General features: G+C 48.5%; 1 pseudogene; it reads left to right on the top strand.

The window, feature by feature from the left end:
* LOC127319658 (probable alpha,alpha-trehalose-phosphate synthase [UDP-forming] 11) overlaps window positions 1–24,525 on the top strand; it is a 68,898-nt pseudogene extending 44,373 nt beyond the window's left edge.
* The last annotated feature ends 812 nt before the right edge of the window (window positions 24,526–25,337 follow it).

Raw genomic sequence — 25,337 nt, 5'->3', positions numbered from 1 at the left:
GGCGCAGCGGCTGCGGAAGGAAGAAGAAGGAAGGCAAAGGCAGATGAGGGAAAGGATTAGGGATTACTCGTTCTGTGGAGACCTTAAGAGGAGAAGATATGCGTGAGCACGTGTCGTTGGTGCCTGTTGGGGGGATGACCCCCGGTACGCCAAAGGCATGCCAAACCGAATGGTTTGAGCCATCGAGATACCTGTTTAATATTCTAACCGGAACACAAAGGTAAGAGTTTGGGCTAAGTGAAGCTAAGCCGGTATCCCCAAGGGGGTATACCGGAACCCGGTAAAGAAGATACCGGAGAGAAGGGCCTGTCGGCAGGACTGGTCAAAGATTCTCTTCAGAGCAAGAAGACAAGGATGAGCTGAGCAAAGCGGCTTTAATCAGAGCCCTGGCGCCAAAGAGAGAGATGACGCTGAAAGAAGCCGGAGGACGTCAGCGTCCCTGATTAAAGAAGACTCCGGCGTCATCTATGATTAAAGTAGCTTTGTAAAGTAGTTTGTCCAGTCAAAGATGCCATTAGGGTTTCTTGTTCTGTAAGCCACCCTCTCCCCTATATAAGGAGAGGGGGCACAGCCTCATACGGGCGCGTGTCCACAGAGGAGATTAGACGATAGAACTTGTATCCAAGCACCTGTAATCATGTTGAGATCAATGAAGCAAGCGATCTAGTAAAGAGTTCTTCCTCTTATCTCTCTTCTTGCATACCGGCCTTTGGTTGTGTTCTTGAGGAAAGCATCCGGAAGTTCATCCCATCTAGTCGCAAACCCTCCCCCGAATCCTCTAGCGCCCATTCGGCCCCAACTTAAGCCATCCCATGGCATCTGCTCGTTCGCCACGACGACAGTTGGCGCCCACCGTGGGGCATGAAGTGGCGCTTGCTGGAGTTCACATTCCGGCGGGCATGCTCGACGTCGCCGGTCAGAGTACGGTCTCCGCGTTGGTGCAGCGCATCTACGCCATGGACTTCATCAACGAAAACGCGGGCTACTTTGCCAACGGCGGCATCTTCCCCAAGAACGGCCGCATCATCGAGTTCGGCAGCCACCGCATCTACTTCGGCACTGTTCCTGTGCGCCAGTGCCTCTCGCCGGTGCTGGTGGCGCCGGATCCGCCAAGGTGGCTACATGTTGGCCGTGCTCCAGGGAGCGTGGAGGTGATGATGGCAGGCGCGGTCGACGCCGGCAAAGAAGCTGCAGAAGAAGGCGTTGGGCGTGCGGTTTCGACCCGTGCGGCCAAGCCACCGCTCGAGCGAGGCGCAGCGGGAGCATCATCCGCGCCACCGGAAACACCGCTCCAAGCGGCGATGAACGTCCTCGCCACCCCCATCGCGCAGAACATCGACCCGGCAGCGGCTCAGGCGGAGCTGGAGGCGCAGCGCCAGAAGATGCTCGAGAGCGGCAAGGACATCGCCAGAGCGCAGCGCGAGCTGAACCTAACCCTACGTGAGTACAACGCTGCCCATGGCTTTGCTTCTGTTAGCGCGCATGCTGCTAGGATACCGGAAAACCGGCTTAAGGCTCGCAATCTAGATCAGGACCTGCGCAAAGAAGTTGCTGCCGGTAAAAGTATCTCTGCATCTGTGAGCATTGTAGAGAAACCTAAGTACAGTAGCCCAGATAAAACGATAAAAGCTGCTAAAGCTACCGTAGCGCTGTGTGACTCGCTTTCCGGGGACGCTCTGGCAAAACAACAAGAGCGTGTCCGGGAACTTCTTGAAACTATCGAGCAACAGCATGCAGAGCAGCTTGATAGGCTAAACAAGGCTGTGGCTTCAAAATCCGCGCGTTAGACAAGGAATGCCGGTAGCAAGTCCCATGGGCAGGCTTCGTCCCCCCATCCGGACAGAAGAAGAGAAAAAGAAGTGAATGCGCAGCGAATGGTATGTACGATCCAGTTCTTGCCGGAAAGCAATAAGCCGGGCAATATGATGCCGGCAGAAAAGGCCAAGGGGCAAACAGAGGCTACGCCAAAGAGGGCTATGCCGGAAACAATCATGCCGGTAGACAAGAAACCGGGCAAAATTATCGGGCTGCAAGGGCAGCGTACGATGAGGAGGAAATAGATCCCCCGAGGTACCGGCAGGCAAGGGCCGCGGTACCGGAATGTTATGATGAAGCTGATTCTGCAAGACCGGCAGCATACCGGAACTCGTTGGGAGAACGCTTAGGAGAAAGGTACCTACCGAAACGGGATGCGAGGCACCGTCTGGATAGAGTGTACTTGTCAGAAATGATCGAGGAGGAAGGTCCCCCAGGCCCAAAATGCTTTGGCCCAAGGATCATGAAAGAAAAACCACCAGTTCGCAACTTTATGTTGCCCCGTGACACAAAAACATATGATGGCACCACGAAGCCGGAAGGTTGGCTCGCGGATTACGTGACCGCAGTGTACGTCGCAGGCGGTGGAGGAACCGTAGCAAGAGGAGGAAATCGACGATGGGCCGTGAGAATCATACCATCATTTCTGGTTGGGCCGGCAAGAATCTGGCTAAACAACTTGCCGGCAGGAAGCATAAATGGCTGGCTGGATTTTGAGGAAGCCTTTGTGAGCAATTTCAGCAGCACCTATCAGAGGCCAAACAGGCCGCAGCAGCTCGCTCTGTGCATACAACGCCAGAACGAAACAGACCGGGATTATCTGGCCCGGTGGAACACCACAAGGAACTCCTGTGAAGGGGTAATCGAGGCACAGGCCATTGCTTGGTTTAGCAGTGGGTGCAGGAGAGGTTCACCGTTGTGGCAAAAGCTGCAGCGGAACATGCCGACAACGTTGGCAGAGATGATACGTTTGGCGGATAGCTATGCGTTGGGAGACCCAACGCAGCCGGCAGTGCAACCTGAGCCGGAACAGCAGCGCCAAGAGCAACACCGGGATAACCGGAATAACAAAAGAAGGGAAGATTTTCCGGATCGAAGGTACGGTCCGCAGCAAGTTGCTGCAGTGCAAGAAAACTCTGAGGCCAGTGGCGATCGGAGCGAGAGAACCGGATCGCAGCCATGGGCGGGTCCTAAAAAACAGTGGGTAGAAAAGAAGCCCTGGGTTCAGAAAAAGAACTGGCAAGAACCCGCGAAGTACACCATGGAAGCTGCCATGGACCAACCTTGCCGGTGGCACACACCGAACCCGGCACACCCGTCAAACCATCTGACGAAGGATTGCACTTGGACCAAGTACTTGATGCAAAAAGGAAGGGCGAAAGATGCACAACCACCACAAGACATGCCGCGGCAACAACAGCTACCACCACCACCACCGCTTACCGGGGCAAACGCCTTACCGGTGCAGCCAAACCGACAGCAGTACCAGCAGGTTAACCAGGTGATGGAGGGCAATGACCAACCACCTCCACCGGCACCTTTGGGCCGGAATATTTACAAAGATCCAGATATGTGCTGCGTTGTGTTCGTAACTGAGCCAACTGATAAACAAAGCCTGTATCGCCGTTCTATGGAAGTGAACGCAGTGATGCCGGCAATACCAAAATATATGCTGTGGTCTGATCAAGAGATCTCGTGGTCATTCAAGGATCACCCTAAGGTCATGCCGAACCCGGGTGGCTATGCCCTCGTCTTGGACCCAATCATGCAAGGGCCAAACGCTCGAGTCAAGTTCAGCAAGGTGCTGATAGACAATGGGAGCAGCATAAACATCATGTACAGGCACACCATGAACATGCTGGGCATAACAGAAAACATGCTTCAGCCAACGCACACAACGTTCCATGGAATCGTTCCGAGACTGTCCTGCGCACCGGTTGGAAAAGTCCGAGTGGATGTGTCGTTTGGAGGACGTGACAATTGCCGGGTTGAAAACCTTGAGTTTGAGGTGGTGGACTTAGATAGTCCTTACCATGCTTTGCTGGGGAGACCGGCGTTGGCTGCTTTCATGGCCTCGACTCACACGGCGTATCTCAAGATGAAGATGCCGGCACCTCGTGGACCCTTGACTGTGGTGGGAAACTACAAAGTCTCGCTGGAAACAGCTTCCGCCGGATCAAACCTGGCAGAATCGCTGGTGATTGCTGAAGAAAAGAGGAGGATGCAAACCGCGGTTGCGCTGGCTCAGTCCTCGCAGCTGAGCTTAGCGGCAATGAGTGCAAACTTGGGCACACCGGCGTTCAAGCCAACCAAAGAGACAAAAGACATCGTGCTGGATCCAGCTTACCCTGAGCGCACCGTTCGTATCGGTGCCGGTATGAATGAGGCATAGGAAAGCGCGCTCGTTAGCTTCCTCCGTGGGAATCGGAATATCTTTGCCTGGTCTACTGATGACTTGGTAGGTGTTCCGAGGGAGCTGGCTGAGCACTCACTAAATGTTCGGAAAGATGCAAAGCTAGTAAGGCAGCCGCTGCGCCGGTTTGCTGAAGACAGGAGAAAGATCATTGGAGAAGAGGTGACAAAGTTACTGGTTGCCGGTTTCATTGTGGAGGTACTACACACCGAGTGGCTAGCTAATCCAGTGCTTGTCGAGAAGAAGAAGGAAGAAAACATGGAAGCAAAAGCTCCAAAGGTGTGGCGCATGTGCGTTGACTACACCAACTTGAACAAAGCTTGCCCGAAAGACCCTTTCCCCTTACCCAGGATCGATCAAGTGATTGATTCCACTGCAGGATGTGAGCTGTTGTCTTTCTTGGATGCTTATTCCGGTTTCCACCAAATCCCCTTGAAAAAGGAAGATCAAATAAAATATGCGTTCATTACCCCGCACGGGGCTTATTGCTATGTCACTATGCCTTTCGGTTTGCGCAACGCTGGTGCAACGTACCAGCGCTGTATGTAAAAATGCTTGTTTGATCAAATCGGAAAAAATGTGCAAGTGTATGTGGACGATGTGGTGGTAAAAACTAAGGTAAAGGAAACCTTAATCGATGACCTCCGGCAAACATTTGATAACCTAAGAAGGTTCCGAATGAAGCTCAATCCGGCAAAGTGTACCTTCGGTGTCCCAGCCGGCAAGTTGCTTGGCTTTCTCGTATCAAGCCGGGGCATTGAGGTAAATCCGGTAAAAATCCGGGCAATCGAAAGAATGACAATACCGCGCGATCTAAAAGACGTGCAAAAGTTTACCGGTAGCTTGGCATCGCTAAGCCGGTTCATAAGCAGGTTGGGAGAAAAAGCTCTGCCACTCTATGCTCTCATGAAAAAATCTGACACGTTCGTCTGGACCCCTCAGGCAGACGCAGCGTTTAAAGAACTGAAAACAATGTTGGCCACAGCACCTATACTGGCTTCACCTCTAGAAAGAGAGCCTATGCTATTATACATAGCAGCAACAAACCGGGTTGTGAGCGTAGTGGTTTTGGTTGAAAGAGAAGAGGAAGGAAAAACCATCCAGAGGCCGGTATACTACCTGAGCGAGGTGCTCTCCCTCTCAAAACAAAACTACCCTCACTTCCAAAAGATGACTTATGGCGTGTACATGGCCGCCACAAAACTCAAGCATTACTTTGAAGAACATCCTATGAAGGTGGTGAGTGAAGCACCAATCTCCGATATCATGTGCAACAAGGACGCTAGCGGAAGGATTGCAAAGTGGGCAATCCAGATATCACCATATGTACCAGCGTACGAAAGAAGAGATGCCATAAAATCACAGGGTTTGGCTGATTTCCTCGTCGATTGGGCGGAGATGCAATACAAACCGCCAGATCAGAAGATAGAATACTGGAAAATGCACTTTGATGGATCCAAACTCAAAGAGGGTCTAGGTGCTGGTGTGGTGCTTACCTCGCCAAAAGGAGATCATCTCCGGTATGTTTTGCAAGTGTATTTCAGGGTATCGAATAATGTCGCGGAATATGATGCCTTGATCCATGGATTAAAGGTCGCAAAAGAAATCGGTGCGCACCGGATCATTTGCTATGGAGATTCAGATCTTGGGGTGCAGCAATGTTCCAGCGATTGGGACGCGAAGGATGCAAACATGGCCTTGTACAGATTTCACGTGCAAAAGATTGCCGGCTTCTTTGAGGGCTGTGAGTTTCACCATGTGCCAAGGGCAGAAAACGAAGCCGCGGATGCTTTGTCCAAGCTGGGCTCATCTAGGCAGGAAATTCCTCCTGGAATAGCCTTGGAACACTTAAGAGTACCATCAATCAAACCAAGCCCAGAATCGGAATCAATTTTCGTACCGGAATCGCATGTAGTACCCATGGATATCGATGAAGGAAACCCGGGGACTGCACCGGTAAACTCGGGGACTGCTCCGGCAAGCTCGGGGACTGCTGTAGCCGTACCGGAATAAACGATGCTGGTAGATAGCATGGAGATAGATGCACCGGTGTTTTTGGTTCAAGAGACACCGTCGTGGGTTAAACCTATTAAGGAATTCCTGATCAACGGCACCTTGCCGGATGACGAAAATGAATCAAGGAGAATCCAAAGAAGGTCCAAAGCATATACATTCATCAATGGTGAGGTGTACAAGAGAAGCGTTACCGGTGTCCTTCAAAGATGTGTGGAACCGGAAGAAGGGAAAGAAAAGCTTGAGGAGATTCACCAAGGAGAATGTGGGCATCATGCTTCATCAAGGGCGCTGGTAGCAAAAGTATTCCGGCATGGGTTTTATTGGCCCACTGCTTTGGAAAACGCTGAGGATTTAGTAAGAAAATGCAACGGGTGCCAGAGGTACGCCAAGCAAAATCATACCCCAGCGTCCGGTTTAAAAACAATACCATTAACATGGCCGTTTGCCGTTTGGTGCCTCGATATGGTCGGCCCATTCAAAACTGCAAGGAGCAGCATGACTCACATCTTGGTTATGGTGGATAAATTCACCAAATGGCTAGAAGTGAAACCTATCGCAAAATGTGATGGGCATACAGCAGTGAAGTTCTTAAAAGATGTCATTTTGCGGTATGGATACCCGCACAGCATCATCACTGAGAATGGAACCAACTTTGCTCAAGGTGAGTTCAAAAGGTTTTGTGAGGACAACAACATCCGGTTGGATTTGTGCTCAGTGGCACACCCACAAGGCAATGGCCAAGTGGAAAGAATGAATGCTTTGGTACTTTCCGGTATTAAACCAAGGCTCGTTGAGGCGGTAGAAAAGTCACCGGGGTGTTGGCTTCATGAGCTACCATTAGTGTTGTGGAGCATAAGAACAACTCCAAACCGGTCCACTGGGTACACTCCATTCTTCATGGTATACGGAGCAGAAGCAGTCATACCAACTGACATCATTCATGATTCACCAAGGGTACAGCTCTATACTGAGCAAGAGGTCAAAGAGGCCAGAGAAAATGATGTGGACTTGCTAGAAGAAGCAAGAGAGCTGGCTTTGGCAAGAACAGCCATTTACCAGCAAAACCTCGGACGCTATCATAGCCGGAAGGTTAACCCGAGAGTTTTCCGGGAAGGAGATCTGGTGCTACGCCTAGTGCAGCGCACTGAAGGCCGGCATAAGCTCTCACCACCATGGGAAGGTCCCTTCATTGTAAGCAAAGTGCTTCACAATGATGCATACTACTTGATCGATGCACAGGAGTGGAAAAAAGGAAAGGCGGACAGGTCCGGAGAGGAGAGCAAGCGTCCATGGAACGTAGCTCTGTTGCGTCCTTTCTACTCTTGAAGTTGTGGAGTAAGAAGTTCCTTTTTCTACCTTACATGCTATGAATAAAAGATGTCGGAACCTCAAATGAATCTCGGGGACTACCCCAACCTAAGTTGCATGCAACATGTTTATTTATTTCAGTTCACCGGTTGCTTGGTGAACATTTTTTCTTTTCGGTTTAGTAGCGTGCTAAACCTACCGGAGTCTTCGACTCTGCTGCTGTCCGCAAACCGGCTTCATGGCAAGCAAGATAAACCGGTAGCAACTAAGCACGCGAACCGCGAAGAGAGAGAGTGGGAACAAACAATCCGGAAAAATTTAACTAACCCCGGTTAAACCGGTTTTTTTGCAAAATTTTGAAGTTATTTCTAAGTTCAAGAAAATGCTTGTTTCGTGAAAGAACCTTGTGCTCATACGCCAAAGAACGCCCAGAGAAGGCAGGCAGAGCCAAGGCAAAAGAACCAAGTGTGCATCGAATTGGATGCGGAAACAATTTGGAAATCTTTGCAGTGCAGGATAAAAGCAAAACCAAAAGCAATTATACTAAGGCAAACTTAAAATAATTGACTACCGGTATAACTTACCGGCATAAACTGTTGTACGGCAACCAAAAGCGAACTTAGAGTTTTACATCATAAACCCCGGCATACCGGGGTAGAATTTAACGGGACATTGTTTTGAGATAAGTAGGACCAAAGAGCATAACACAGGTAAATTTTCAAGCAAGTAGATGATCAGGCAGCGGGGGCTTCAGGAGGGGCATCGCCAGCACCGACATCGCCCAGAGGCTCCTCCTCGGCTTCATCCTCCTCCCTCGTCGAGATAATCTTGGACGTCAGGAGGGGGAGGGATGAAGGTGCGCATGTCAGCGTACTCCGCGATGTGGTACGCGCGATCCTGCCGCTTAGCGGTGAGAATCGGGTCCAGATCGGTTTCCGCGCCTTCGCGCACTCCGGTGAGGGCATCCAAGTTCAGCTCCGGATACCATGAGCAAGCGACGCGGAGGGCAGAGTCTGCTCCAGCGCGGGCAGCAGAGCACTGCCACTCGCGGATCCTCTTGCCGGCGCCCTTAAGGCGGTCGCTGATCAGTGAGAAAGTATCTGGCACCTCCTCGCCAGGCCACAGAGTCCTGAAGAGCTGGGTAGCTACATCAGGAATGTCAGACAGGTTGCGATCTATGGCGCGCATATGAGACACCCGCACGTTCAGCGTGACCAGATGGTCATAGGGGGTCCATGGCACGCCAAGATTCTCTTGGGCCTGGGCAGTGCGGTGCTCGTCAACCTTCTTGACAGCAAACCTCTGAGAGTCCGGGAAGAGGCCTGTGCAAAGAAAGAAAAAGGCTAAGGAAAGGAATCCGGAAGAAAATGCAACCGGAAGGAAAGATAACGAAAAGAAAATGCGATCGGAAGAAAAAAGGCTTGTGGGCAGTAATCGGAAAGTGCAAAAGGAAAGGACTTACGGTAGGCGTGTGCGTCAGTTTGCACGACCAGCCGGTCGTACTCCTTCTGCTCCGCCTCCAGCCGTGCAGCTTTTTCCTCGGCAGCCTTCCGGGCTTTGGCCAGCTCCTCCAACTCAGTCTGCAACACCATGTTGGAGTTGCCGGCATCTTCAAGAGCCTCATGCATCTTGGCCGCTGCATCAGCTTCAACAGCTTTGAGAGCCTTAGCATGATCAAGCCCCAGCTGGATAAACTGGGACTTGAGCTCCTGGTAGCTGGTCTTTTGGGCGCTCAGCTCCTCCTGATGCTGCCGGATGAGCTGGTCCTTCTCCCCTGAAACCCGGAAAAGAAGGTGTTAACAAAATTGTGCTGATTAAGATGAAAAGAAAACCAAGCTAACAGGAAAGAGGGAAAATTGTACGTTGGGCGGCGGTGAGCTGCTCCTTGAGATCCTCAATGGAAGCTTCCGGGATCACTGTTAAGAAAAAATTATAAATGTTAGGAGGAAAAAAGGTTTCCGGTAAGAAGATGCCGGTGGTACAAAAACTTACCTTGGCACTTATCATGTGCCTCAGCGAGGTCCCGATGCTCCCATAGAAGCTCCTCAAAGAGGACCTTCCGAGCATCAGCCGTGAGCTGTTCAAGAAAAAGAGATTAGCTAAGTTTTGCGCTAAGAACAAGGTTCTTAACCCGAAACTCGGGGACTGGCAGTGCTAGTTTTGCGCGTTTTTAAGCTAAGTTTTGCGCTGAGAACAAGGTTCTTAACCCGAAACTCGGGGACTGGCAGTGCTAGTTTCGCGTGTTTTAAGCTAAGTTTTGTGCTAAGAACAAGGTTCTTAACCCGAAACTCGGGGACTGGCAGTGCTAGTTTTGCGCGTTTTTAAGCTAAGTTTCGCGCTAAGAACAAGGTTCTTAACCCGAAGCTCGGGGACTGGCAATGCCGGTTTCACGCTAAGTTTTTAAGTTAAAGTTTTGTGCTAAAAGCTGCGCTCTCACCACAAAACTCGGGGACTGGGAAGATAGACAAGAGAGAAACCGGCATGAAACTGAAGAAAAGATAGAAAAAATCCGGAAGTAAGGGAACCGGCAAAAGTTGAAAAGAGTGCTGGAAACTTACCCTCAGATTGTTCGTGGAATCAAACCACGTGTTGTCAAGCTCTTTCACGGCTCGGCGGAGCCGCATGAAATGCTCCTCGGAGCATCGGTCCCCAGCAGGGTCTGGCAACGGCTGCCTGTCCTTGCCCACGCCGTGGGTCGCCCGGGTCACATCCGCGGCATTCCATTGCTGGGCATAGGGCAGCAGATGCCCCAGCTCCCGGCCCCCGCGCCGGAACTCAGTGATGCGGCCGAGCAAGCCGGTGGCCTTCCCGCTAGCATCGCTGGCGGCCTTGGAGACATGCAGCACCAAGGGCTGCTGTCCACCAGAAGGGGCCTTGGAGGCCGTCGCCTTCCCCTTGACTAGCTTGGAGAGCTTGGGCGGCGGCGCAGTTGGAGCAGCCCCGGCAGGTTTGGGGCGAGGCGCATCCGGTGGCGGCGTTGGAGTAGTTCTTGGAGAAGGGGGTGCGCTAGGGGCACCACCCAAGTTGGAACTTTCCGGCACGGAAGTTTCCGGCGCGGAATTTGTCTTCTTTTCAAGGACGGGAGGAGCCGAAGGCTCCGCCCGCCCGGCAGCTTCTTCCTCGGCGCCGATGTTGCTGGCGCCGGTATCCTAGTTCTCTGGAGGGAAGGAAAGATCCTCCTCCGTGCAGTGTTCTGGCGGTGTAGGGGCCGCACGCCCCAAACTTGTTGTGCCCCCCAGAGGGGAGGCAGAGGTGTTGCCGGCACCAGATGGTGCCGGGCTTGAGCGAGGAGGAGGGGTTGAGATCCTTGCGGAACCTTCAGAGCCCGCTGGCCTTGAGCCAAGCTTGAGCGCAGGGCTGAGAAAAAGAAAGAAAAACAGTTGGAGAAAAGCAACCGGAAAAAGAACTTGGCAAAAAGAGGCAAGCAAGAAAACAAGAAACTTACCCGGAGGCAGTCGACATCTGCTTGCGCCCGTAGCGACGCATGCCCACTTCCTTCTCCCCCAAGGGCTCAGTCCGGAAGTGCTTGGAGGGAGGGGCCTGACTGGAACCGGCATCAGATGCCGGCACCTTGTTCTTTTGGCCCTGGGCCATGAGTTTGTCCACAAACTCGGAGCCGGCCTCGGCGCGCAAGGGCGGCGCGTGCTCATGGACCTATGAGTTAAAAATGGCTAAGAAGCGATTCGCGAAAAAGCAACAATGAAAGAAGAAGAAGAAACCGGAAAAGAAAAAAATACCTCAAGCATGGTCAGATCATCCGAAGAACCGGTTGGCTTCGGCGGAGACCTGCCAAGGCGCGAGGCTGGGGTCTTGCCCATCTTCAGATCCTTCCAAAAAAATGTAAGGATCCGGGTCGACGGAGTCAAGGGCGCGCTTCACGCAGATCCCACGCCGCTCTGCTTGAATGAGGGGGAAGCGGTCCTTGGCCTGAAACACGAAAAAAGAGGGTTAACAAGAGCAAAAAAGTTACCGGCAAAACCGACCCTAATTGCGTAATCTCTTACTTCTTGGGTCGGAGGGTTAGTAGTGCTGAGGGGAAGGAGGCCCCATTCCCAGTCAAACGGCATGGCAGTTTGGCAGATCTGCCTAGCCTTGCGGACGACGTCCTTCTAGCTAAGGGGACGGCCTATGATCTTGGTGGGATCGCCAGGACCGTACATCTCGCTCATCCTATGCACCCGGCGCTTGAGAGGAAGCACCCGGCGCGAAATAAAAGTGCGGATGATATCATCCGAGCAGATGTTGGTCTCCTTCTTCCAAGTGGCCATGAAGCGTACCACCCGGTTGGTTTCGATGTGATCCGTCTTCGGGTTATAGCTCCCATTGGCTCTACTGGGAGGCCCCACTTTGAACGGCGGAAGATCAATGAGATTCGCGCGGCCGTTGTTCTTCACGTAGAAGAAAGTTCCTTGCTAGGCGCGACAGGACTCGAGGCCGGTGAACTTAAAGAAAGGGCTCCCCTGGCGGGAGCCAACGATGCAGGACCCGCACTCCATAGGCGGCTTGGGCTTAGGAATTTCCTTGCCCTGAACGGAATTAATCCGCAGAGAAAAGAAGCGGGCAAACGTCTCACGAGTGGGACGAATGCCAATGTAGGCCTCCATGAAGGTGGCATAGCAGGAAAGGTAAAAGATGGCATTGCCAGGAAGGTGATGAGGTTGGAGTTCATAGAAATCTAAGAACTCCCAGAAAAAAGGCGAGGCAGGAAGGCCGAAGCCACGCTCAAAATGAGCAAGAAAAACAACGTGTTCACCGGGCTGGAGCACCGGTACGATCTCGTCACCGGGAAGCCGGCAAGATACTCCTTCCGGAATCCTCCGAGACCGGTAAAGCCAGTCGATCTCGAATTCGGTAACATTGGAGCCCATCCAGGCTCCGCGGGTGATAGGGGAAGGCTCGGCGCCGGAAGCTTGGCTAGAGCTACCGGATTCTTGATGGCTACCGGACTCCTGCTGGCTGCCGGAATCGGTATCCATCGGATACGCGAGGCCGTAGATCTCTTGGAAGCTTGCCTACTCCGGCTAGGAAGAGGAAGCGAGAAGAAGAGGCGAGGAAGATTCCTCACTGGACATTGTTCTAGGGGTGAAAAAACAGAAATCCCACAGTTGAACCCCGCGCGAAGATCTACGAGTAAGAAGAAAATCAAAGAAAAAGGGGAAATAAGAACACTGTCAACCCAAGATCTAGAAAACGAGCAAAGTGCAAGCAAAGTGAGATTGGTACTAACCTGAGGCGGTGCGGTCGCTGGAGAGGACTTTCACCGGCGAAGGGGCGGGCCTACGGTCGCCGACATACACCGTCGACGGCGAAGCGGGAACGGGCGCGGAGAAGCAAGAATGCTGCGGTCGCGACGGAGGTGCTGCGGAAGATTTCCGCATGGCGAGGTCCGGCGGAAACGCGGCGTGAGCTCGCCGGGCGACAGAGCTCAAGCGAACGATGGCGGACGAAGAGCGGCGAAGGCGCAGAAGGCGAGGAGTACTATGCGCGAAGGTTGGGGAATGCAAGAAGAGGAAGAAGAAGGGGCAGTTCTCCTTATAAAGAAGAGAGAAGGTGGGCCGAAAACCGCCGAGCCGCGGCGGTTCGCCTCGCGGGCCGCGATGGTTCGCACCACGGGCTGCCACGTGGCGAGGAAGTACACGCGAAAAAATAAGAAGCCACACGGAGGCACACACAAGATCCGAAGTGGCTAGTGGGATCCGCAGTGGTGCATTTAATGAACGCGCGGGAGTCGAAGCGAAGTGACAGCGACACTTTGGCGCGCCGATTAACGGTGCACATGTCAGCGCGGCGCGGGGCCCGAGATATTCTCGACTTCGCCGAGGAAAGAGTAAATGCGAATGATACCGGAGAAAAGAGATGCCGGGGGATGCCTTGCAAAGAGAGAAAAGACAAATAAGGGCAAAGATGCCGGATCCAAGTTCAAAGCCGGAGAGATTAAACCGGTATCCTAAAAAGATAAAAACCTGGCATGGTCTGTAGGATAGAATCCGCCAGACTATACCAGCTTCGGGGACTAATGTTGGGGGGATGACCCTCGGTACGCCAAAGGAATGCCAAACCGGATGGTTTGAGCCATCGAGATACCGGTTTAATATTCTAACCGGAACACAAAGGTAAGAGTTTGGGCTAAGTGAAGCTAAGCCGGTATCCCCAAGGGGGTATACCGGAACCCGGTAAAGAAGATACCGGAGAGAAGGGCCTGTCGGCAGGACTGGTCAAAGATTCTCTTCAGAGCAAGAAGACAAGGATGAGCTAAGCAAAGCGGCTTTAATCAGAGCCCTGGCGCCAAAGAGAGAGATGACGCTGAAAGAAGCCGGAGGACGTCTGCGTCCCTGATTAAAGAAGACTCCGGCGTCATCTATGATTAAAGTAGCTTTGTAAAGTAGTTTGTCCAGTCAAAGATGCCATTAGGGTTTCTTGTTCTGTAAGCCACCCTCTCCCCTATATAAGGAGAGGGGGCACAACCTCATACGGGCGCGTGTCCACAGAGGAGATTAGACGATAGAACTTGTATCCAAGCACCTGTAATCATGTTGAGATCAATGAAGCAAGCGATCTAGTAAAGAGTTCTTCCTCTTGTCTCTCTTCTTGCATACCGGCCTTTGGTTGTGTTCTTGAGGAAAGCATCCGGAAGTTCATCCCATCTAGTCGCAAACCCTCCCCCGAATCCTCTAGCGCCCATTCGGCCCCAACTTAAGCCATCCCATGGCATCTGCTCGTTCGCCACGACGATAGTGCCAGTCCATCAAACGGGCCTATTTCCGATTAATGGTTGCGGGAATCGAGGAGACACCTTGGTAACTGTGCGCGGAGACCGGAAATTGCTTGAAAACAGGACCAGACAGAAAGAGAATGGGCCTAGCGGGTCACGTCTTGTCAGTCAAAATCAAGATATCGATAAAAACGTCATCGGTGATGTCATAAAGGTTGCTTGAAGCACTCGAAGGAATATAAAAAAAATTCGGATGGTGAACTCGAGTCTGCACCCAGTTGCAAGCACCTGTGCTCAGACTCGGGGGCTACTCCCATCGGGAGCGCTGGCGCGCACACGATATGTTTGAGGACTCGAAGAAAAAAAAGGTTGAAGAAAAAGAGGGTTGTTCAACTCGAATCTGCACCCAGCTGCAAGCACCTGTGCTCAGACTCGGGGGCTACTCCCATCGGGAGTGCTGGAAGTGCACCCGATATAAAATTTTGCACTCTAGGATCATGCCCGGGGACTTGATTCTGTGTAGAGTAACGTTGTTTTGCCGTCGGTAGTTAACCAACAAAAGTTGGGCATGTTACTCATTATCCCTTGCGAGTGGAAGACATATCGGATGACCTATGAAGACCTGCAAAAAAAAACTTCGGCAGAGAAGAATGCTCGAGTAGTACAACTGGAGTCTACACACGGATTGCAAGCATCCGTACCTAGACTCGGGGGCTACTCCCATCGGGAGCGCTGACGCGCACTCGATAAAAAGGACAATGCTGATTCAAGACAAACAAGGACAATCAAAGAGAAGAACGACAACATAAAACATGATTCAGTCTCTACCCGAACAATGTTCGACTAGACACTCGGGGGCTACTGACGTGGGCATTACCCTTCGGGTAACCGACATTGCCCTATCCTGTATTGAATAGTTGGAGGCCCATGAAGACACCTGGAGGCAAGATGGGCCACCTGGACAGCGCACCAGAGGAATCCTTGGCGGGCAAGACAAGGAAGTGGCCGAACAAGGAAAGATTAGATCTAAAGCTGTTGTAAACTTAGTCGTACTTGGTTTGACCTCTTGAGACCTGGCCTCCTATATAAAGGCCAGGAGAGGGGCTGCCGAGGGATAGAACCTATCGTAGCAATACTAGCCACCAGAAAGTCCAGAGCTAGGTCATCATAGCACTTAGCCTCTCGACGAGATCTCAGCCGAACTATTCGGCACCCCATTGTAACCCATTATCATCATAATCAAGAACAGACAGGCATGACGTAAGGGTTTTACCTCATCGAGGGCCCCGAACCTGGGTAAATCGCTCTCCCCGCTTGTCTGTTAACCGATGTCTCGAGTCAGCTTGCAGGATTCTGCTAACCCTAAGCCCCAAACGGAGGGCATTGCCGAGGAGTACCCTCGACAGCAGCTGCTGGTGGAGCACCCCGAGATCCGTGGCCGCGCCGTCCTCGTGCAGATCGTCAACCCGGCGCGTGATACGTCTCCGACGTATCGATAATTTCTTATGTTCCATGCCACATTATTGATGATATCTACATGTTTTATGCATAATTTATGTCATATTTATGCGTTTTCCGGAACTAACCTATTGACGAGATGCCGAAGGGCCAGTTGCTGTTTTCTGCTGTTTTTGGTTTCAGAAATCCTAGTAAGGAAATATTCTCGGAATTGGACGAAATCAACGCCCAGCATCTTAGAATCCCACGAAGCTTCCAGAACACCCGAGAGGAGCCAGAGGAGGGCCACAGGCCCACCAGACACTAGGCTGGCGCGGCCCAGGCCCTGGCCGCGCCGCCCTATTGTGTAACCGCCTCGTTGACCTTCTGACGCCGCCTCTTCGCCTATTTAAGCCTCCTCGACCTAAATCTTCGATACAAAAAAGCCACGGTACGAGAAACCTTCCAGAGCCGCCGCCATCGCGAAGCCAAGATCTGGGGGACAGGAGTCTCTGTTCCGGCACGTCGCCGGGACGGGGAAGTGCCCCCAGAAGGCTTCTCCATCATCTCCACTACCATCTTCATCAACGCTGTTGTCTCCCATGAGGAGGGAGTAGTTCCCCATCGAGGCTAAGGGCTGTACCGGTAGCTATGTGGTTAATCTCTCACCCTATGTACTTCAATACAATAATCTCATGAGCTGCCTTACATGATTGAGATTCATATGATGATGCTTGTAATCTAGATGTCATTATGCTAGTCAGGTGGATTTTACTTATGTGATCTCCGGAGACTCCTTGTCCCACGTGTGTAAAGGTGACAGTGTGTGCACCGTGTGGGTCTCTTAGGCTATATTTCACAGAATACTTATTCACTGTTATGAATGGCATAGTGAAGTGCTTATTTATATCTCTTTATGATTGCAATGTGTTTTGTATCACAATTTATCTGTGTGCTACTCTAATGATGTTATTAAAGTAGTTTATTCCTCCTGCACGGTGTAATGGTGACAGTGTGTGCATCGTGTAGTACTTGGCGTAGATTATGATTGTGATCTCTTGTAGATTATGAAGTTAACTATTGCTATGATAGTATTGATGTGATCTATGCCTCCTTCATAGTGTGATGGTGACAGTGTGCATGCTATATTAGTACTTGGTGTAGTTGTGTTGATCTATCATGCACTCTAAGGTTATTTAAATATGAATATCGAATATTGTGGAGCTTGTTAACTCCGGCATTGAGGGTTCGTGTAATCCTACACAATTAGTGGTGTTCATCATCCAACAAGAGAGTGTAGAGTATAGCATTTATCTGTTCTGTTATGTGATCAATGTTGAGAGTGTCCACTAGTGAAAGTATAATCCGTAGGCCTTGTTCCTAAATACTGCTATCGCTGCTTGTTTACTGTTCTACTGCATTTGTACTGTCTGCAATATTACCACCATCAACCACACGCCAGTCCTGGGCAGCAAAGCACTTTTCTGGCGCCGTTACTACTGCTCATACTTATTCATACCACCTGTATTTCACTATCTCTTCGCCGAACTAGTGCACCTATTAGGTGTGTTGGGGACACAATAGACTTCTTGCTTTGTGGTTGCAGGGTTGCATGAGAGGGATATCTTTGACCTCTTCCTCCCTGAGTTCGATAAACCTTGGGTGATCCACTTAAGGGAAACTTGCTGCTGTTCTACAAACCTCTGCTCTTGGAGGCCCAACACTGTCTACAAGAATAGAAGCACCCGTAGATATCAAGCACTTTTCTGGCGCCGTTGCCGGGGAGGAAAGGTAAAAGGCACTCATACTCCGGTTCCAGCTAACTAAGTACTTTTCTGGCGCCATTGTGTGTGTGCTCGAAGCTATTTCCTTTAGATCCTGCAATTGCATCTTTTTGTTTCTTGTTTACACTAGTAAGGCATAATGGACAACAATGAGCTTCTTATTCTATTTCCTGATTTAAGACATGGATGGTTTGATCCGAAAATTAAAAAACCTATGGAACATATTAGTATGAATGCTTTGAAAACTATTGTTGCTAATGCTATGGAAAATTCTAAGCTTGGGGAAGCTGGCTTTGATGAGCATGATCTTTTTAGTCCCCCAAGCATTGAGGAGAAAATTTACTTTGATGATACTTTGCCTCCTATTTATGATGATTATAATGATAGTAGTCTTTTGGTGCCACCTGTTATGGAGGATAAATTTGATTATGATTACAACATGCCTCCTATATTTGATGATGAGAATAATAATGATAGCTACTTTGTTGAATTTGCTCCCACTACAACTAATAAAAATGACTATGCTTATGTGGAGAGTAATAATTTTATGCATGAGACTCATGATAAGAATGCTTTATGTGATAGTTATATTGTTGAGTTTGCTCATGATGCTACTGAAAGTTATTATGAGAGAGGAAAATATGGTTGTAGAAATTTTCATGTTACTAAAACACCTCTCTATATGCTTAAAATCTTGAAGCTGCATTTGTTTTATCTTTCTATGCTTGTTACTTTGCTCTTCATGAACTTGTTTATTTACAAAATTCCTTTTCATAGAAAGCATGTTAGACTTAAATGTGTTTTGAATTTGCTTCTCGATGCTCTCTTTTGCTTCAACTACTATTTATTGCGGGTGCATCATTAAAATTGCTGAGCCCATCTTAATGGCTATAAAGAAAGAACTTCTTGGGAGATAACCCATGTGTTTATTTTGCTACAGTAATTTTGTTTTATATATGTGTCTTGGAAGTTGTTACTACTGTAGCAACCTCTCCTTATCTTTATTTTATTGCATTGTTGTGCCAAGTAAAGTCTTTGATAGTAAGGTTCATACTAGATTTGGATTACTGCGCAGAAACAGATTTCTTGCTGTCACGAATCTGGGCCTAATTCTCTGTAGGTAACTCAGAAAATTATGCCAATTTACGTGAGTGATCCTCAGATATGTACGCAACTTTCATTCAGTTTGAGCATTTTCATTTGAGCAAGTCTGGTGCCTCTTTAAAATTCGTCTTTACAGACTGTTCTGTTTTGACAGATTCTGCCTTTTATTTCGCATTGCCTCTTTTGCTATGTTGGATGGATTTCTTTGTTCCATTGACTTCCAGTAGCTTTGAGCAATGTCCAGAAGTGTTAAGAATGATTGTGTCACCTCTGAACATGTGAATTTTTGATTATGCACTAACCCTCTAATGAGTTTGTTTTGAGTTTGGTGTGGAGGAAGTTTTCAAGGGTCAAGAGAGGAGGATGATACAATATGATCAAGGAGAGTGAAAGCTCTAAGCTTGGGGATGCCCCGGTGGTTCATCCCTGCATATTTCAAGAAGACTCAAGCATCTAAGCTTGGGATGCCCAAGGCATCCCCTTCTTCATTGACAAATTAGCAGGTTCCTTCTCTTGAAACTATATTTTTATTCGGTCACATCTTATGTACTTTACTTGGAGCGTCTGTATGTTTCTTGTTTTTGTTTTTGTTTGAATAAATGCTTGTGTGGGAGAGACACACGCTCCGCTGGTTCATATGAACACATGGGTTCTTAGCTTTTAATGTTCATGGCGAAGGTTGAGACTGCTTCGTTAATTGTTATATGGTTGGAAACGGAAAAATGCTACATGTAGTAATTGGTAAAATGTCTTGGATAATTTGATACTTGGCAATTGTTGTGCTCATGTTTAAGCTCTTGCATCATATACTTTTCACCTATTAATGAAGAAATACATAGAGCTTGCTAAAATTTGGTTTGCATAATTGGTCTCTCTAAGGTCTAGATAATTTCTAGTATTGAGTTTGAACAACAAGGAAGACGGTGTAGAGTCTTATAATGTTTACAATATGTCTTTTATGTGAGTTTTGCTGCACCGGTTCATCCTTGTGTTTGTTTCAAATAAACTTTGCTAGCCTAAACCTTGTATCAAGAGGGAATACTTCTCATGCATCCAAAAACCTTGAGCCAACCACTATGCCATTTGTGTCCACCATACCTACCTACTACATGGTATTTCTCCGCCATTCCAAAGTAAATTGCTTGAGTGCTACCTTCAAATTTCTATCCTCTACCTTTACAATATATAGCTCATGGGACAAATAGCCTAAAAACTATTGTGGTATTGAATATGTACTTATGCACTTTATCTCTTATTAAGTTGCTTGTTGTGCGATAACTATGTTCCTGGGGACGCCATCAACTACTCTTTGTTGAATATCATGTGAGTTGCTATGCATGTCCGTCTTGTGTGAAGTAAGGGAGATTTACCACTCATTTAATGGTTAGAGCATGCATAATGTTAGAGAAGAACATTGGGCCGCTAACTAAAGCCATGATCCATGGTGGAAGTTTCAGTTTTGGACAAACATCCTCAATCTCATATGAGAAAATTAATTGTTGTTGAATGCTTATGCATAAAAGAGGAGTCCATTATCTGTTGTCTATGTTGTCCCGGTATGGATGTCTAAGTTGAGAATAATCAATAGCGAGAAATCCAATGCGAGCTTTCTTCTTATAGACTTTTGTACAGGCGGCATAGAGGTACCCCTCTGTGACACTTGGTTAAAACATATGCATTGCGATGATAATCCAGGTAAACCGAGCTAATTAGGACAAGGTGCGGGCACTATTAGTATACTATGCATGAGGCTTGCAACTTGTAGGATATAATTTACATAACACATATGCTTTATTACTACCGTTGACAAAATTGTTTCTTGTTTTCAAAACCAAAGCTCTAGCACAAATATAGCAATCAATGCTTTCCTCTGCGAAGGGCCCATTCTTTTACTTTTATGTTGAGTCAGTTCACCTATTTCTCTCCATCTCAAGAAGCAAACACTTGTGTGAACTGTGCATTGATTCCTACATACTTGCATATTGCACTTATTATATTACTTTGCATTGACAACTATCCATGAGATATACATGTTACAAGTTGAAAGCAACCGCTGAAACTTAATCTTCCTTTATGTTGCTTCAATACCTTTACTTTGAATTATTGCTTTATGAGTTAACTCTTATGCAAGACTTATTGATGCTTGTCTTGAAGTACTATTCATGAAAAGTCTTTGCTATATGATTCATTTGTTTACTCATGTCATTTACCATTGTTTTGATCGCTGCATTCATTACATGTGCTTACAATAGTATGATCAAGGTTATGATGGCATGTCACTCCAGAAATTATCTTTGTTATCGTTTACCTGCTCGGGACGAGCAGAAACTAAGCTTGGGGATGCTGATACGTCTCCGACGTATCGATAATTTCTTATGTTCCATGCCACATTATTGATGATATCTACATGTTTTATGCATATTTTATGTCATATTTATGCGTTTTCCGGAACTAACCTATTGACGAGATGCCGAAGGGCCAGTTGCTGTTTTCTGCTATTTTTCGTTTCAGAAATCCTAGTAAGGAAATATTCTCGGAATTGGACGAAATCAACGCCTAGCATCTTAGGATCCCACGAAGCTTCCAGAACACCCGAGAGGAGCCAGAGGAGGGCCACAGGCCCACCAGACACTAGGCTGGCGCGGCCCAGGCCCTGGCCGCGCCGCCCTATTGTGTCACCGCCTCGTTGACCTTCTGACGCCGCCTCTTCGCCTATTTAAGCCTCCTCGACCTAAATCTTCGATACGAAAAAGCCACGGTACGAGAAACCTTCCAGAGCCGCCGCCATCGCGAAGCCAAGATCTGGGGGACAGGAGTCTCTGTTCCGGCACGCCGCCGGGACGGGGAAGTGCCCCAGGAAGGCTTCTCCATCATCTCCACCGCCATCTTCATCAACGCTGCTGTCTCTCATGAGGAGGAAGTAGTTCTCTATCGAGGCTAAGGGCTGTACCGGTAGCTATGTGGTTAATCTCTCTCCCTATGTACTTCAATACAATAATCTCATGAGGTGCCTTACATGATTGAGATTCATATGATGATGCTTGTAATCTAGATGTCATTATGCTAGTCAAGTGGATTTTACTTATGTGATCTCCGGAGACTCCTTGTCCCACGTGTGTAAAGGTGACAGTGTGTGCACCGTGTGGGTCTCTTAGGCTATATTTCACAGAATACTTATTCACTGTTATGAATGGCATAGTGAAGTGCTTATTTATATCTCTTTATGATTGCAATGTGTTTTGTATCACAATTTATCTGTGTGCTACTCTAGTGATGTTATTAAAGTAGTTTATTCCTCCTGCACGGTTTAATGGTGACAGTGTGTGCATCGTGTAGTACTTGGCGTAGATTATGATTGTGATCTCTTGTAGATTATGAAGTTAACTATTGCTATGATAGTATTGATGTGATCTATGCCTCCTTCATAGTGTGATGGTGACAGTGTGCATGCTATGTTAGTACTTGGTGTAGTTGTGTTGATCTATCATGCACTCTAAGGTTATTTAAATATGAATATCGAATATTGTGGAGCTTGTTAACTCCGGCATTGAGGGTTCGTGTAAGCCTACACAATTAGTGGTGTTCATCATCCAACAAGAGAGTGTAGAGTATAGCATTTATCTATTCTGTTATGTGATCAATGTTGAGAGTGTCCACTAGTGAAAGTATAATCCCTAGGCCTTGTTCCTAAATACTGCTATCGCTGCTTGTTTACTGTTCTACTGCATTTATACTGTCTGCAATATTACCACCATCAACCACACGCCAGTCCTGGGCAGCAAAGCACTTTTCTGGCGCCGTTACTACTGCTCATACTTATTCATACCACCTGTATTTCACTATCTCTTCGCCGAACTAGTTCACCTATTATGTGTGTTGGGGACACAAGAGACTTCTTGCTTTGTGGTTGCAGGGTTGCATGAGAGGGATATCTTTGACCTCTTCCTCCCTGAGTTCGATAAACCTTGGGTGATCCACTCAAGGGAAACTTGCTGCTGTTCTACAAACCTCTGCTCTTGGAGGCCCAACACTGTCTACAAGAATAGAAGCACCCGTAGACATCAGCGCGCAGCGAGGGGCGCGACGTCCAGGAGGTGCAGGAGGAGGCGGAGGTGCAAGATGAATGGAGCAAGTGGTTTGCGTCGTGTGAGAAGCTTGGCATTGCCTCTGACCATGGCTAATTCACTAGGTGAGATCTCTGGACACTTGGCATGTGAACTAAGGAATCATATTAGCAAGATCTGCTTTAGATTAGGTACAATGTTGCTTTACTGTGCTTTAGATTTGCATCAAATCTTAGGAAGCATGTGAACTAAGCAATGATATTAGAACCAATACATTTGATAATGAGCAACCAACTGATATACTAGATGGCTAAGCTATGGCATACCTCTGAAATTCGCCTGGAATCAACATTCTTGCTTCAAGAATAAATTTAGGACGACTGGTGAAGAGTGTGATTTGGTCCATTGACCCAATTATCATATGAATATATATATTGTGTTGACCTTACTGTTCTAGTGTTCTTTTAGAATACAGGGGGAATGCATTCAGATTCAAATTGTGAGATCCATCAACTCTTGGCGATTGCAGGTGGAGCAGGGACTCTCCATGGGAGACCTGTGGGTTGGTAGCAGACTTCGATTGGTAGAAGACCGCTGAACCTGTGATGAGCCTCTACACCGAGGCAACATATGGTTCATATATCGAGCACAAGGAATGTGCGATGCCAGGATAGTCTGGCATCACCACAAGGAAAGAGCTGCTTGACCATCTGGAGAGCGTGCTCGCGAATGACCCGCTCGTCGTGAAGAGGGGCCCGCACATCGTGGAGGTTAATCCTCAGGTAAGTGCGTGCAAGCTTCCTTGTGGCTAGCTGTTCCTCCTGCGGTTTTCTATGTTCAATTAATCTGTTTGTTCGCAGTTGGTCAAATGAAAGAAAATTAATTAATTTGGCTTGTATAGACTTGTACAAAAACATGTTTGAACACCACCTAAGCAACCAAACGTAGCTGTCCAACTAAAGGCAACGGATCCAATCCAATCTGATCTAGTCCTCATCCACCAGACCGCCACATGCTTGATTGCCTGGAACAAACAATCTATATATCTTCTCCACGAAACAGATAGTGAATCTGCTTGGGCCAGTCCCTGGTGTGGATACGAGAATTCGCAGGCATAACACCTGGTCGTTCTTGTTTTGTCCCAATTCTACCTAAGAGCGACTTGTGGCTCAATTGGATAACTAGTTGTGTTTGTCATTCGCTAGTGACACGCCACAAATATCTCCATGTCGTGCAGGGCATCAGTAAAGGTGTGGTCGTGGAGAGCCTCCTGTCATCCATGGTGCCATGGTGCGCAGCAGGAAGCCACCGGATTTAATTCTCTGCATCGGAGACGACCAGTCCGACGAGGACATGTTAGAGAGCATTCTGTGTCCGGCTAACAATGGGGCGAAGCTCCCCTGACCAGCGAGGTGTTCGCGTGCACGGTCGGGAAGAAGCCGAGCATGGCCAAGTACTACCTGGACGACGTGATCAAGATGCTGTAGGGGCTCGCCAACGCTCCATTGCAACAGCAGCCATGGCCGGTCCAGCTCCGGGATACCTTCGAGAGCACAGTGTGACGATGGAAGGAAAAAAGAAGTTCACTGCGCAGTATAAACCAACCAACCAGTGGAGGGGTAAATAACCAGTATGAAGGAGGAAGAATGATTCAGTTCGTGTGGTTTTAGCACTTGTGACCATTCTACTTGTTTGTCGCGTTTGAGGATTGGTGAACTTGTATCATCTTCCCTGGATATGTCAACTTCTACTCCTTTATTTGTGTTATTCGTAACATCAATGTAGTATATGTTAACTGTTGGTATTGGAGTTCAATGTTCTGCTATATTGTACATTATATGCATAATTGTGTGTGAAATGCAGGAATTTTAGAGAAAACAGGGGGAAAAACATTTGTGCTAGGCTCTTTGCCGTGTGTCCCAGCCGCAGGCACACTCGGCGAAGAAATTGCGATGACGTAGCTTTCATGGCTCTTTGCCGTGTACCCCACCAGGAAACACTTGGCGAAGAAATTGCGATGGCGTGGCCTTCATTGCTCTTTGCCGTGTACCCCACTATAAAACACCCGGCGAAGAAATAGCGATGGCGTGGCCGTTGTCTACTCTTTGCCGTGCACCACGAAAAGGACACACGGCAAAGAAAATGCGCCGTCAGACAGAAGGGAAACGGAGTTCGCTTTTCTTCGCCGTGTGTCTATACTTGACACCCGGCAAAGGATCTTTGCCGTGTGTCCGACAAAAAACACCCGGCGAAGGTTCTTCGCCGGCCATGTCTTTGCCGTGTCGTCTTCGCCGAGTGTTATACACGGCGAAATCTTCGCCGGGTGTTTTTAGACCTTCACCGGGTATTTTTGATACCCGGTAAAGATGTCGTTTCCTGTAGCGTCCCCCAAACGCCGCCCCCAAACTTTAAAATAATATTTTTTTTAGTTTAATAGATAGAAGAAATGTGTAGGTAATAACGATGTACTATTGCTGCTAATATTCAAAGCGGTGCAACATAAACAATTTACATATAAAAACTTCGAAAAATATAAAAAAAATTACATATAAAAAATTAAACTACTTCTTCTTTGATGGCCCGCCTCGTCGTTCTCACGGTGGCGCTTCCTGCTCGTCACCTCTTCCGAAGAGGCGGTGTCGTTCGACGCGTCGGAGGAACTTGTGTCCTTCTCGTCATCGACG

The sequence above is a fragment of the Lolium perenne genome, chromosome 4, assembly GCF_019359855.2.
Source record: "Lolium perenne isolate Kyuss_39 chromosome 4, Kyuss_2.0, whole genome shotgun sequence".
In the NCBI taxonomy this organism is placed as follows: Eukaryota; Viridiplantae; Streptophyta; class Magnoliopsida; order Poales; family Poaceae; genus Lolium; species Lolium perenne.
Note: the sequence above shows the minus strand (reverse complement) of the source record. Positions and strands in the feature narration are given on the sequence as shown.